The sequence below is a fragment of the Alligator sinensis genome, unplaced genomic scaffold (assembly GCF_000455745.1).
Source record: "Alligator sinensis unplaced genomic scaffold, ASM45574v1 scaffold1492_2, whole genome shotgun sequence".
NCBI classification, from domain to species: Eukaryota; Metazoa; Chordata; order Crocodylia; family Alligatoridae; genus Alligator; species Alligator sinensis.
In genome coordinates this window covers 72420-88514 of record NW_005843358.1, presented here as the reverse complement: position 1 = coordinate 88514, position 16095 = coordinate 72420, and the positions used below count along the sequence as shown (strand labels likewise).

Genomic DNA, 16095 nt, shown 5'->3' with positions numbered 1-16095 from the left:
AACTTTATTGAGCAGCCTGCATCCCCACAGCTGGGCAGGCACAGGCCTGTCACACATTGAGGAAGATATCAGTACAAGCAGAAATGTTCTCCTCGGCAGCAGGGGTGGGCACATGTAGTTCTCCAGACAGTGGTGGGGGTTCTAGGCCAGCTTGAGCTTTCCCCTAACCTTTGTAGATCAGAGTCCTAAACCAGGAGTGCAGGTGTGCATGGGGTATGAGCAGAATCATCATTAGTAGGTCATAGTGGCTTGGGGAGCCCTCTGCTTGAACAAACAGCTCATCACACACCACATGGGGCACATGCAGCAGTGGCATGCTAGGGGCACAGTGGTGGTATGAGGGTGGCAGCCCCATGGCATTTCCGCAGAGAGGCCCCCTATGGGTAAGGCAGAGGTGTGGCCAGCCCCTCACCCTAGTTGTCCAGGAGCCCCACATGCCCAGAGCCTGGTTGCTGTGGGCTTGGAAGTAGTGCAGCAGAGAGGCTGGCCTGTGGTGGGGGTAGGGGTCTGGAGCTGCAGCAGTGGGTGCTGCCAACAGCCTGGTCTGGCTCACTGTGGGAAAGGGGCAATTGAGACAGGGTCCCTGCTGCAACAACCCAGTGGCCCGTCAGCCCCAGGGGAGTGTGTGGGGATGGGGGGTGGGGTCATCCAGGAGCCAATTTACCATGGTCCCTGGGCACCCGAGCACAGCTTACCCCCGACCTGAGTCCGGGCAGTGCAGGACCCCTGATGCAAAGCATCTTATCTCTTCTTGTGAACTCTCACAAAACACTTCTGTCTCTTGTCTATGCAGGACCAATATCTGGATGCGGGGTAGAGGCTTCAGGACCTGATGAAATGCCATCTTAGGGTTGCTGCCCCCCACCACTGGAGTTTCCTGGATGTGCCAGGAGAGAGACTGAGGGCCCAGAGAGAGATCAGTCGGACTGAGAGTCTGGCTAGGTCACTTAAGGAACATCAGGATCACTACAGGAGTCAAGGGCAGCCACCCAATTCATATAAGATACACATCAATGTACAGCAGGTGAAATAGCAGGTAAGTACACTAAGGAGCTGGAGTAAGGTAGACTTTACATAGCCACTAGCGGGTGCTACAGCTACCCTCAGGGACCAGACCTGCTACAATAATGTATAATAAATCTTGACAAAAATTAGTTACTTAGGTCATTCCCAGCCTCATCCACCAGTACCACAAATGTACACATGAAGTTAGGGCTTAGATAAAAAGTATACTTTCTCAAGGGATCATATGCAAATTTGTATTTCTGGCAGCATGAGGCACTTGGAAGCTCCTGATAGCATGTATTCAACATAGCTTTCTAGTTTTTCTCTCCTGACCTTTTCTACACCTGAGAATTGTCTCACTGTTGACCTACTGCTAAGATCAGAAATGGATGGAACCAAGATTCAGCTCCCTATTTGAATTGCTATTTTTCTACCAAATGTAATGGTTTTCTAACAAAAAAAAAGTGTGCCTCAAGCCCTGCCAAGAAATGTCCAGTACTCATTCCCTGATGAAGGAGCTAGCACAGTTCTGCTCCATGCAAAATAGCATGCGTGGCTGGAAAGAAAAGGGTAAGGACTTTAAGTGTGGCAGAGAGAGAACCTCTACAGCACCTCCTTATGTGCCACTGTGCCTTATGGGAGCTGTAGGGGTCAGCAGCATGAAAGCTGCATGAAACCCTCAGAGTTGAGATGACACTGATGCAGCCATGTTTATTGCCCACAAAAAGAGGGAAGATTTTAAGACAAGAAAAGCTAAGTAATGAAAAAGATGGTGTCTGAATACTTCAAAAAATAACTCTGATAACGTTTAAAAGAAACGTTTTTTCTCCTCTTCTTTTTTAGAGCTGTACAATTTCCTTTAAAAGAAAAATCTTACTGCTTAAACATACTTATTTCATTACTAATCACTGTCATTCTTGCTGAAGAGAAAGTTTTGTTGACAGCACCTACTATTTTGTTACATAGACTTAAAAAGTTGACAGCTATAAAAGACAAAGTAATCAAATAGAACCAAAGTCAATTTTTGTGCAAATATTTGTTTCTAAAAAGTAATTTTTCCCTCAAAAATGTATACAAGAGATACATTTTGAAATAATCTATTTCAACTTCATATCTATGTGATGCCATTTTAATTAATATTTGAGTGACATGACCATTAGTAAGAGAACGTGTTGGGTCATTATAGAATCAGCTATAATCTAGTGAAGATTCCAGAAGTGGAACTGAGTGACATCCTTATAAAAACAACTGCTTTTGTTCTGAGTTTGGTTTTGAAGAAGAGGGGACTGTTTGTGTCTGAAGATGTGCGCGCAAAGAATGTGAAAATTTTGTCAATCTGGGTAGAGATGAGTATTTACACTGAGGTAGAAACTCTCCCCATCTATCATTTTTGCAAACCTGTACTAGTTTCTCCAAATGATGTGCCACCTCAGAGACAGAAAATGCAAATCAACCTGAGGTTCATTAAGTATAACACTAGCAACTTTGCTACTAATCCCTGATGTTACTGAGAAGGCAGATGGTCTGAAATGAGCCTAATGATGCTTGCAGGTAATGGCAAATAGGTTCCTAGGGACTGTGCTGATCATCACTCCCAGTTACTCCCAGACAGAGCTTCCAGTTGAAGCTCTCATTTGAGGTCTGAGGGGAAAGAAGAAAGAAAAAATTATATTTCTTTTGAAGGAAGAGAAGAACTTTTCCTCAGTCTCCAGCAGACTGAAACAAATACATCATCCCTGAAGGCAGAATCCAGATTTGAGTTATGTTTCCTATTAACACTGCACAAATGTGGCCATGCAGACTGATGAAAGGAGTGCTGGGCTGTGAAGTTTGCATGGCAAGGCACAGTGAAGATTGCCGCCTTGTCTCTCTTATCCTGTTACTGAAGCATTGCTCTAGTATGCAACTCAATCTTAAATTCAAGTGAGTTGAAGACCCATTTATCATGTGCTAGCAATTTATATGGTACTAAAGAGAGTATAGTGTTGTTATCCCACTGTGCTTTTTTATTCATAGTTTGCATAGTGTGAATGGGTATCTTACATTCAGGGCAATGGTAAAACAATGGTAAAACAGTCCTTTTGTTTCATCAAAAGCAGTTTAAGGAAATAGGCATGTTTAGCTTGCAGAAAAGGTGCTGAAGAAGAGAGATGATAGAAGTCTTCAAGTATCTGAAGGTTTGCCATAAAGAAAAGGGAAACACCTTTTCTCTCTTACTGTAGAGAGGAGGTCACAGAATAACGATTTGCAAAGTAACTTTAGATTGGATATTGTGAAAGAGAAACACAGCAGGAGACTGTTTTCCCCTCAGGGAAACCAGTCTTCTCTGGACTTGCCAGGAGATGCCGGGAGACAGCAGAGAGAAAGCTCCTATGGTCCTGATGATCTCTATGCCCATCATCAGGGAACCTTTTTCCTGTATAGCGATGGATGTCATTGGGCCCCTCCCAAAGAGTTTGGGGGGTCATCAATTCATCTTAACCTTCATAGAGTATGCTACAAGATTCCCAGTGGCAATCCTGCTTAAGTCAGTTACAGGGTCATAGGTGGCCGAGATGCTGCTCAACTGGATAGCCTGGGTAGGAATCCCCAAAGAGATAGTGACGGACCAGGGAACCAATTTCATGTCCAATGTTCTGAAAGGTGTGTGTCAAATTCTCTGAATTAAACACCTGAAAACTTCAGTCTACCACCCTCAAACCAACTAGTTAGTAGAATGCTTTAATGGCACCATAAAGGGGATGCTTAAGTGATGTACACAAGAGGATCCAGGAAGATGGGATCTCTTAATACCCCCATTATTATTTGAAGTACAGGAGGCCCCACAGGCTTCATTAGGATATGCCCCATTTTAATTAGTATTCGGTCACACACCTAGGAGTCTCCTTGATATTGTACAGGAGGGGTAGGAAGATGGTAAAGAGAGTAGAGTAGACTCGATGCATATGTAACCTCCTTAAAGGAAAGGTTGGGTAAAGTGAATAGACTGGCAGGGGGACAGATGAAAACAGTGCCAAAAGGAAAGATATGACTGGCAACACAAGAGCAGGAATTTAAAGTAGGACAAAGGGTGTTAGTATTATTACCTAGTTTGACCAGTAAGTTTTTGAAATGCTGGCACGGACCTTTTGAAATGGGTAGGTCCCGTAAACTATGAATGACTGCGCTCAGGGCATATACAAGAGAAACAAATTTTTCATGCTAACCTCTTGAAACTATGGCGAGAGATAGAAGGTTTTTTAATAACTCCAATGAATGAAACTATGGAGAGAGATAGAAGGTTTTTTTAATAACTCCAATAGGGGAAGGGGAGGAATTGGGCCTGGAAGCTGGGTAAAAGGGATCAGGAGGTCAGGACATTAGGTCAGGAGAGCATCTTACTCAAGGTCAGTGTGATCCATTAAAGAAGTTGATAAGGGAATTCTCAGATGTATTCAGTGAGAACTTAGGTGAGGCATGGGTAGTGAAACACAAAATAATTATTCCTGAGGGACGCATAGTAAGGGAAAAGTAGAGGCAGATCCCCTGTCATAAGTATCAGCCCTTTAAGGAGAAGTTACAAAGAATGTTGCAACAAGGGGTCATCACTACCTTGCAGAGTCCATAGTGGAGCCTGCTAGTAACAGTACCAAAGGGTGATGGAACCATCTGGCTGTGTATAGATTGTAGAAAATTCAATCTGATAACACATTTTGATGCCTTCTCTATGCCACAGGTAGAGAAGATTTGTTAGAGTGGATAGAAAGGCAAAATTCATCTCCACATTAGATTTAGCTTAAGAATATTGGCAAATACACCTAAGAGCTCAAGATCAAGTGAAGACAACCTTCAGGACCCCGTGGGGGCTGTATGAATTGAAAAGAATGCCATTTGGGTTGAATGGAGCAGCAGCCACATTTCAAAGACGGATGGGCTGGATTTTAGCGCCCCACCAGAGTTATGTCACAGCATGTATTGATGACATCATAATTTATACTGAGGGGTGGGAACAACACCTGGAAGTAATAAGAGCCATGTTGAGAGAACTTAGACAGATGGGGATGATGGCTAACCATAAGAAGTGTACTCTGGGTCAAGCACAGACTCAATACTTTGGATTCATAGTTGGACGAGGACAAATAAAACCTCTTGTTGACAAAGTAGAGGCAATAATAAACTATACCACCCCCAAAAAGCAAAAGACAAATGAGAACCTTTTGGGGCTTGGCAAGCTACTGCTGTAGGTTTATTCCACATTTTTCAGAAATTTACAATCTGCTCACTGATGCCATTAAAGAAAAGAGAAATATCCAACTGGTATGGAATAAACAACAAGAGGAGGCATTTGCAGTTACTAAAAAGGCTTTATGTCAACATGTGATGCTTCACCCTCCTGATTTTTCCAAGCATTTCATATTACAGGTCAATGCTTCAGGGGAAGCCACTGCGGCCATATTACCCCAGGTCATGGATGGGCATGAGAAACCAGTGGCATATGCTAGCTAGACATTAAATGAACACAAGAGAAGATATGCTAGCATTGAGCAGGAGTGCTTAGCCCTCAGGTGGAGCACAGAGTATTTCCAATATTATGTGTTAGGTCAGGAGTTTAAGCTAATACCAGATGATGCTTCCCTGAAGTAGCTACAATCAGCTAAAGCAGACAATGTCCATATCATGAGATAGGCTTTCACAATGCAACCTTTCCAATTCTCTATTGAACGTAGATCAAACATAGATCATGCAAAACCAATGTCATAGCTGATTTCCTTTCAGTGTCATATGGTGGGAGATCCTGGAATGAAGGAATCATCACCAAAAGATAGAAGAGATGAGGAAACAGAAATCCCAGGTACTAAAATAAGATCACCAAAAAGTGCCTTAAGGGGTGAGATATGTGAAAGAGAGCCACGGTAGGAGACTGTTTTGTCCACAAGGAAACCAGTCTTCCCTGGGCTTGCCAGGAAATGCTGGGAGATGATAGACAGAAGGGGACAGTTCCATAGTGAATGCCAGCTCCAAATGAGCGGGCAGAGCTTGGCTTGAAGCAGCCCTGAGCCAGGGAGCAATGTGAGGAGAAGCCCTGAGCCAGGGAGAGATGTTGGGAGGAACAGCGAGGGGGGAAATGCCCAGAAGGTGTGGCCAGAAGAGGCAGGGAGATGGGCACTGGAGCCCAGGAGAGAAAGGAGGGAACAGACACACCCTGGAAGGGAAGACCATGGAGAGCAGCCAGGAAACAGGCTGTGGAAGAGTCCCAGGGAGCAGGGGGATGAAAGAGGGATGAGCCTGCAGGCAGCAGCTGAGGCTAGGGACCAAGTAGAGCCCCAAAATCAGGTAAGAGACACACCAGAGGTGAGCCAGAGGGAGTGGCAGCCCAGTGATGATGACTGGGACTTGGGGAAAAAAACAGCAATATAGGTTTAAACATAAGGTGGCCCAGGTGATGGAGATTCCTTACTCTCCATCAGTGCTCACCTCGTGAACGAACACCTTGAGAGGGTGGACACCTTCAAGTCAGCCGGCCCTGACTGTTTACACCCCAGGGTACTCAAGGAGTTGGCTAGCATTATAACCCAGCTCCTGGCATGGATCTTTGAGAACTCCTGGTGCTCTGGTGAAGTGCCCAAAGATTGGAAGAAGGCCAATGTGGTGCCTATCTTCAAGAAAGGGAGGAAAGTGGATCCAGTAAACTCTAGGCCCATCAGCCTGACCTCTATCTTGGGGAAGGTCTTAGAAAAGATTATCAAAGAGGCCATTCTTAACAGGCTGGCTGATGCCAACATCCTGAGGGATAACCAACATGGCTCTCTTGCGAGTAGGTCTTGCTTGACCAATCTCATTTCCTTCTACAAACAGATGACCTATGACCTGGACAAAGGAGAAGAGATTAATGTCATATATCTTGGCTTTAAAAAAGCCTTTGATCTGGTATCCCATGATCACCTCTTAGTAAAACTGGCTAACTGCAGCCTCAGTCACACCACAATCTACTGGCTGGGCAACTGGCTCCATGGTAGGACCCAGAGGGTGCTGGTTGATGGAAGTCAATCCTTGTGGTGCCCTGTGACCAGTGGGGTCCCCAAGGGCTCTGTCCTTGGGCCTATACTATTTAACATCTTCATAAATGATGTGGACATTGGTATCAGAAGCGGACTGGCCAAGTTTGCTGATGACACCAAACTCTGGGGTAAACCACACCTGAAGACAGGAGGGTGATCCAGGTTGACCTTGACAGACTCGGGAAATGGGCGGACAAGAACTTGATGGTGTTTAACACTGAAAAATTTCCACCTTAGGAAGAAAAACCTGCAGCATCCTTATAGGCTTGGCAGTGCTACGCTAGCTAGCACTATGGATGAAAGGGACTTGGGGGTCATGATTGACCACAAGATGAATATGAGCCTGCAATGTGATACTGCTGCTAGTAAAGCAAGCAAAATGCTTGCTTGCATTCACAGATGGTTCTCAAGTAAATCCCAGAACGTCATCCTCCCATTGTACTTGGCCTTGGTCAGGCTACAGCTGGAGTACTGCATCTAGTTTTGGGCTCTACAATTCAAAAAAAATGTGGAGAAGCTTGAGAAGGTGCAGAGGAGAGCCACATGCATGATCAGAGGTCAGGAAAGCAAACCTTATGAAGAGAAGCTGAGAGCCATGGGACTCTTCAGCCTGGAAAAGCGCAGGCTCAGGGGTGATCTGGTGGCTGCCTGTAAGTTTATAAGGGGTGTTCACCGGGATCTGGGGGAATGTTAGTTCACCAAAGTGCCCCAAGGGATGACAAGGTCGAATGGTCACAAATTCCTCCATGACTGTTTCAGGCTGGACATAAGGAAGAGCTTCCTTACTGTCTGAGCCCCCAAGGTTTGGAATTGACTGCCATCAGAGGTGGTTCAAGCACCTACTCTGAATGCCTTCAAAAGACATCTGGATGTTTATCTTGCTGGGATCCTATGATCTCTGCTGACTTCAGGGGGGCTGGACTCAATGATCTTCCGAGGTCCCTTCCAGCCCAAATGTCTATGAAATCTATGAAATCTAAAAAATAAAAAGAGCTGTGGGCAGCGGTTAAAACGGGAATTTATTTTATGTGCTTATAATTTGGTCCGACTGGACTTAATTTTGTTTGCTTAGTTTCTTTCTTTCTTTCTTTTTTTTTTTGACTGTTTTATTTTTTGTCAACACCCTGAAAGGAATTCTGAGTGTCAGTTGGCATGAGTCTGGAGTGCAGGGGATGGTGGAGCCCCAATTTTTCTGTTGGGTAGTTTTCACATTGGTAAAAGTCTTCTTCTGCCCTGTGTCATGGTGAACATCCTCCTGTCAGGGAAAGTGTGTACACACCCTGTAATAAAAACAAGAACAAGTATACTTACCATCCAAGTTATGGCAGGTGAGTTTTTGTGTCAACAGGGAGAGGTTAAGGGTGATATAAGCCCCCTTACCCATTGTAGCAGAAGAAAAGCTGTTGACTAGGAAAGGGCACCCTATGCCACCTACCATTGACAGATATCAGGAAAAAAACCCACGAAAACCTCTTCACTGTTAGAACTGCTAGGCAATGGAATAGACTGCCTAGGGAAGTTGTAAAATTGCCATTGTTGATCTTCTAGAAGATCCTGGTAAACTTTTTGAGAGTTATCTTGGCGCATGTCTGCGAGGGGCCAGCAGGGGAGATTATGCTTAGGGGCAACCAACATGGGCTCATTAGAGGCAGGTCCTGTCAGACCAACCTGGTGGCCTCCTATGACCAGGTCACAAAATCCTTAGATGCAGGTGTAGCAGTGGATGTAGTCTTTCTGGACATTAGGAAGGCCTTCAACACTGTCTCTCACCCCATTCTTATTAAAAAACTAGGGGACTGTCGCGTCGACACTTACACAGTCAAATGGGTCACTAGTTGGCTGGAGGGCTGCACCCAGAGAGTCGTGGTGGATGGGTCCTATTTGACATGGGGGATACGGGCAGTGGGGTTCCGCAGGGCTCGGTCCTTGGGCACGCACTGTTCAACATCTTTATCAGTGACTTGGACGAGGGTGTAAAAAGCACCCTGTTCAAATTCGCAGACGACACTAAGATGTGGGGAGAAGTGGGCATGCTTGAAGGGAGGAACAGGGTGCAATCAGACCTAGACAGGTTACGGGGTGGGTGGATGAGAACAGGATGGGTTTCAACACTGACAAGTGCAAGGTGCTGCACCTGAGGAGGAAGAACCAGCAGCATACATACAGGCTGGGAAACTCCCTTCTTGTCAGTGCAGAGGCAGAAAAGGATCTTGGAGTCATTATTGATGCCAAAATGAACATGGGCCGACAGTGTGAGGATGCGGTCAGGAAGGCCAACCATACCTTGTCATGCATCCACAGATGCATCTCGAGCAGGTCCAAGGAGGTGATCCTCCCCCTCTATGCGGCACTGGTCAGGCCACAGTTGGAGTACTGTATCCAGTTCTGGGTGCTGCACTTCAGGAGGGATGTGGACAACATGGAAAGGGTCCAGAGGAGGGATCAGGAGTCAGCAGGGCAGGCCCTATGAGGAGAGGTTAAGGGACCTGAACCTGTTCAGCCTCCACAAGAGAAGGCTGAGGAGGGATCAAGTGGCCATTTACAAACTGGTCAGAGGGGACCAACAGGCATCCCTGTTCCCCCGAGCACTACCAGGATTGACAAGAAATGACCGTCACAAGCTGGGAGAGGGTAGATTTAGGCTAGATATCAGGAGGCGCAACTTCACTGTCAGGGCGGCTAGGATCTGGAACCAACTTCCAAGACAAGTGGTGCTGGCTCCTACCCTGGGGGTCTTTAAGAGGAGGCTGCTTGAAGACCTCACCAGGGTCGTTTGACCCCAGTACTCTTTCCTGCCCATGGCAGGGGGTCAGACTTGATGATCTGCTCAGGTCCCTTCCAACCCTACCAACTATGAAACTACAAAAACAGTTTGGACAAGCACCGGTCAGGGATGATCTTGGACAGGGGCAGGCAATTATTTCAGATGGAGGGCCGCTTAACAAGTTTTGGTGAGTTGTCAAGGGCCACATGGGTAGCTTCACCCTTTGACAGCTTCCTTACCCTTTGGTCACCATTTTGGGACTGGATGTCCCACCCCTAATCCCTAACCTTTGCCACAAGAAGTCCCTTCCCTTGCCCTCTCTTAGAGTCTTACTAATCATCACCCCTCTCACACAGGGTCCCACTCGCACCCTCTGGCTTTCCCCCACTGTCTGGATGTGGCCCCAGGTCCCACCTCCAGCCTGAGATCTGCCTCAGTGCTCCTTAATGAGCCCTGGGCTCTCCCTGCTCATTAGAACACTACCGGGGATGTGGGGCTGGGGTTATGAGACACCCCGACTAGCCTTTCACTAGGGAGGTACCTGGCCTGGCATTTCCTGGGGGCTCCCATGTCATTAGGAGCCCCACCAGACCACCCTTCCTTGGCAGGGTGCAGTTTTACATCTTACCCAGGACAAGGGGTCATCTCCACAACATAGCCCCTGCCCTTCCCTCCTAACCAGAACAAAGCAGCCTCTCAGCCCGATGTTTCTCTTTCCTCCTGCAGCAAACTGCAGCTCAGCTTATATCCCTGGTTCCAAAATGGCTGCCATCATCAGACACCTGGCTGCTGCCTGTTTTCTGCCTTTAAAGTGGCAGGCACCAAAGGTGTCCTGCCACAACTTCTCAGGTATTTTTTCTGGTCTTTGTCAAAAACACTGGGTATTAATGTTATGTGATGTTGTGGGTGGCCAGGTCTGGGGGTCATCCAGGGTTAGAGTAAGCAACTGAGATCTGAAGGGAGTGTGCAGAGTCTGAGCATAGGGAAGCCAAGAAGCCAGGAGACCCATTTGGGGAACTGAATCAGAGATCCAGAGAGTCAGGCAGAGCACAGGAGTCCAGCCCTGTTTGGTGTTCAGGAGATCAAACCAGACCCAGGTGAAGAAGCCAGAGGATCAGACCAAACTTAGGCTCCATGGGCAAGTTGGGTCAGATTGCCAGAGAATCTATCAGAGAGCCAGAACAGACAAAAATCAAGAGGAAGAAAATCTCTACACAAAGTTAAACTTTCTTGCTCAGACACTTCTCTTCTGGGTCAGGGACTTTTATAGGAAGGGGTAAAAGGGTCAGCTGACTGGCTCGCCACTCCAGTTGCAGGGAGTGAGTGGGTGGCTAGGCCCAGATATCAGGTTCTGGCCACCTATGTCTACCCCAATGTTCAATACAGGAGGTGGCAGACTGGGATGAGCAGTTGTGTCAGGCTGACTGATACCCCAGGTTCAAAGCCATGGCCTGATAGCTTGCTGTAATCAAAGTTGGGGAATTTGACTGAAGTGAGCTAATGCTCCTGCTGCAGCTTAAACCCACAGGGTCTTTTCACAATTAGACTAATTGCCATACATAGAATCAGGCAGGTTTTCTTACCCTTTGATCAGATTGGTACAGACTGTGGGGTACTTTGCTTTCCTCTGTAGCAGGGGGAATGGCCCTATTCATTACATCTTTCTAGTATATTAACAACCATCACACCAGCATGACATTGGCCACTGCTGTCCCCTTGCCTTAATGTGGCAGGTTAGTGTTTGAGGGTGACCCTGTGGTTGTTTCAGTGTTGGCTGTAATTTTTACTTATAGGTTAGACAATGGATTAGTATCAGGTGGTTTGGATAAGGATGATGATGCCTTTAGTAGGGAACTGGACTAGATGAAAGTAATGCACTTTGTTTCCTGAAGCTGTGAAACTCAATTTTCATCAAACATTTCTACTGACAGATGACTTGGTATAGTTGTGACACACAGGAGGTAAAAAGGATGTTGGGTGTCCATCCAAGTTCTTCTTGCATGAAATTAAGCTCTCTGGGTGTCAGTTTATAGAGTGAAGCAGAGCAAAAGTGTGGTTCAAAATAACACACTTATCATCAGAAGTTCCATCTCCAATCATACTAGTTATGCAATTATGATTAGTGTACCCAAAGACAGGCCAGATATTTTAAACAATATCCATAGGTGTTCACATTTTTTGTGTTTAAATGTGTTAAAAAGCTGAGGGAAAAATCTCACTGAGAGAATGTTAGTCCTTTAAAACATCTTGTTAAAACATAATTCATGCTTAATAAATTTATACTTAACATATTACCTAATTTTTGTGCAATAATTTTTATTCTGAAATGATGACATTTCCCCAAAAAATATATTGCGAAGGAAGTGGGTGCTAAAATAATTATTTTAAGAAACACTCCATAATGGTGGCCGAGCTTTATAAATCCTTGTATAAGATGTGCCTCCGTAGCAGCGTGTTAGGTTGTCATAGCAATAGGCAGCATGTGATGAATGAAACAGTGATGTTGAAATGCCAGCTTGGGAACAGCTGCTTCTGCTGCATTTTTGGACCTTAAGATATGACTCAAGATTTTTCTTAGGTAACAAAAATTTCTCTTTGGTCTCTTGTTAACATCCCTCCAGATTTTTTCCTGTTCTTGATTTAGGAGCAGGAAATATAGAGGAGGCTTGGTTTGGTACATGTAGAACTTTCAACACCCTGCTTAGTGGCCAAAATTTATGCTATAGGCCAAAGATACTCAGAGGCCAGGATCCTACTTGTCAGGTTGTGACACCCTTCACCCTTCATAGATTCTTAGAAGGGACCTCAACAGGTCATTGAATCCAACCCCCTGCCTAGGCAGGAAAAAGTGCTGGGGTCAGGGGAGGCAGGTTCCCATCCCCCCACCCACCTGCCTATCCAGCTTTCCCTTAAAGACTCCCAAGGTAGGGGAGAACACCACCTTCCTTGGAAGCCCATTCTAAATTTTGGCCACCCTTACCATGAAGAAGTTTTTCCTGATATCTATCCTAAATCTATTCTCTATCAGTTTGTGACCATTGTTGCTTGTTACCCCAAGAAGCGCCCTGGTGAACAGAGCATCTCCGACCCCTTGCTCTGTTTCCCTAATGAATTTGTAGGTGGCCACAAGATCACCTCTCAGCCTTCTCTTGCAGAGGCTGAAGAGGTCCAGGCCCCTCAGTCTTTCCTCATAGGGCTTGTCCTGTAAGCCCCTAACCATACGAGTGGCTCTCCTCTGGACCCTCTTGAGTCTATCAGTATCCTTCTTGAAGTACAGCACACAAAACTGGATGCAGTACTCCAACTGCGGTCTGACCAATGCCACATAGAGGGGAAGGATCACCTCTTTGGTTCTATTTGTCATGCATCTGCTGATGCATGATAAAGCGTGATTAGCTTTGCTGATGATTTCATCATGCTGATGACTCATGTTCATCTTGGAGTCCACTGTGACTCCAAGATCCCTTTCTGCTTCTGTGCTGCTGAGGGGGGCACTTCCCAGCCAGTAGGTGTGCTGGATATTTTTGTGCCCTAGGGGAAGCACTGTGCACTTGTCCTTGTACTGCGTCCTATTGTGTACTGCCCACTTTTATAACCTGTCCAGGTCTGCCTGCAATCGTTCCCTACCCTCCAAAGTGTGCACTTTGCCCCACAATTCAGTATCATCCACAAACTTGGGACAGAGTACATTTCACACCCACATCCAAGTCACTGATGAAGATATTGAAGAGTCCAGATCCAAGGAGCAAACCTTGCAGAACCCCACTACCCACATTGTTCCAGGTCGATACTGACCCATCTACTACCACTCTCTGGGTGTGACCACTAAGACATTTTGCCACCCAATGGACTGTGTAATCATCTAAGTCACAGCCTCTTAATTTATTTATGAGAATGGGGTGAGATACCGTATCAAAGCCCTTGCTGAAATCCAAGAAAATGGCATCCACCTCTACTCCCATATCTAAGTGTTTTGTGACCCTGTCATAGAACAAAACCAGATTGGTCAGGCATGATCTGCCTGGTACAAATCCAGACTGGGTGCCCTGCTGCATTATTTTTTCCTGCTAGACTCCCACAGATATGATCCTTTATAATCTTTTCAAAGACCTTTCCAAGGATGGAAGTGAGACTGATCAGACTATAATTACTTGGATCCTCCTTCCTCCCATTCTTGAAAATAGGGACCACATTGGCCCTTTTCTAGTCCTCCAGGACCTGACCCGAGTGCCATGAGCACTCAAACAGCCATGCCAGTGGTTCTGCTATGACACTAGCCAATTCCTTCAGTATCCTTGGATGTAGCTCAGTCAAGTCTGCTGTCTTAAACCCATCCAGTCCATCCAGGACCAAACCACTGCCCATTCCCTGCCATTGAAGTGGTAGGCCAGGGCCAGCTGACCTCTCACCCCTTTCTATATAAACCTCTGACCTGGAAGAGGAACAATCTGTACTTGGGCTGCTTTGTCCTTGGCTTGGCTCTCTGAATGATTCCTTGGCCAGTGGTGATGCGTAGGGGGTGCACAGGGGTTCATGTGCACACCCTGAGAGTGCTGGTGCAACCCCAGACAGGCCACACTCCCTGCTTAAGTGATGGGCAGAGGGGGGCAGGCGGGAGTGCCAGTGCCCCCCCTGTGAGCACTGGATGGGGAGTAGGAGCACTGTATGGGGCGTAGGAGCACTGGATGTAGTGCCACGGTCATTTCTGGGAGTGCCATGGCCGCTTCCTGGTTGGTGAGATTGGCCGTGAGGGGACCCCGCCCCCCAGTCACTGACTGGTCGCTGGGGAGGTGCATGCCCTTCCTGACTAAGGTGGCACCAGTCACCCATGCCCTTGGCTACCCAACCCAACTTACCCATGGACTCTGTGTTTAGCCTGACCCTTGGACCCCCCCACTCTGACTCCTAATTTGATACCCAACCCAACTTGCTTTGACTCTGTACTCTGCCCAACCCTCCCAGTCTCTGACTCAGTTCTTTAGCCTGACCTCGTAGCTTCTGGCTTCCTGACTTGCCAACACTTGTGGATTCTGTTTATTCCTTCAAATCCCTGTTGCTTCCTCAGACCCTGAATAACTCTCAGCCCTAACCACCTGTCAACCAGCATGACACTAATCCCACTTCAAGATGCCTTATTTAAGTTCCATATAACAGTCCATTGCCATCTATTTATGCAAGGCACTATGCCCAGCAAGAAAATGTGTCTGGCCCTGAAACTGCCAAAAATACCAAATATAATTTGTGGCCTCTCCCCTAAAGGGGGAGAGAAAAGAAAAGAATTATGTCTTTTCTTCCAGGTTGGCTGATCTCGTATGGTGTGCTTTAAACTAGCTTCACTGGGGGATGAGGTCACAGGAGGACATGAGACACCTCCCAGCCAAGACAGGTGATGACCCCATTTAAGCGCGACACCGGGGGGAGGGGGGGCGGGGGGTGCATGCACTGATAGGAGGCCTTTACACTATTGCTCAAAGTATGGGGAATAAGCAGGAGGAACTCACCTTCCAGATAGCTAGTACAAACCCAGACATAGTAGGGCTCACTGAAACCTGGTGGGATTCAACCCATGATTGGGCAGCAAACATTCGAGGCTACAGACTATACAGGTGGGACAGAATGGGGAGGAAAAGTGGGGTTGTGGTGCTCTACATCAAAGAGCAATATACATCCTCAACTAACAGGATGGGATCAGAGGAGGGGCAGACTGAAGTGTTCTGAGTCAGAATACAAGGGAGGCATGGGGAAAGGGAATTAACAGTGGGGGTCTACTAAAGACCACCCAACCAGGGGGAAGAGCTGGACCGGGAATTCTTGGGTCAGCTTGCGGAGGCAGTTAAGTCAAGCAATGTGGTCGTCATGGGCGATCTAAACTACCCGGACATTTGCTGGGAGAAGCAGTCAGCTAGGTCTGACCACTCACGTAGGTTCCTTGCTGAGATACAAGACCTCCACCTAACCCAGCAGACGCACAGCCCCACCAGGGGGAAGACTGCTGGACTTGGTCCTGGCCACAGGCGAAGACCTGGTGAGGGAACTCCAGGTTCTTGACCACCTGGGCGATGGCAATCATCGCCTACTGGAATTCACCATCCAGAGCAGGGTGTCAAGGCAGTAGCCCTTGACTTCAGGAGGGCCTACTTCAATGAGTTGAGGAGATTGGTAGGAGAGCCACTGCGGTCCCAGAGAGTAGGGGAACTAGGTGTCCAAGAAGAGTTGTCGTTCCTTATGGAGACAATCCTCCGAGCCCAAGAGGTGACAGTCCCAATGCAAGTCAAAGCGGGCAAGAAT

The 16095-nt window shown here is 46.9% G+C and overlaps 1 long non-coding RNA gene across 1 annotated transcript in view; it reads left to right on the top strand.

Annotated features, from left to right (window-relative positions):
• Positions 1 to 1029, top strand: part of LOC102382537 — a 2287-nt gene extending 1258 nt beyond the window's left edge. The window contains exon 3 of the long non-coding RNA XR_003092299.1: positions 794 to 1029. This is a non-coding gene — a long non-coding RNA (uncharacterized LOC102382537). The remainder of the gene's footprint in view (positions 1 to 793) is intronic.
• The last annotated feature ends 15066 nt before the right edge of the window (positions 1030 to 16095 follow it).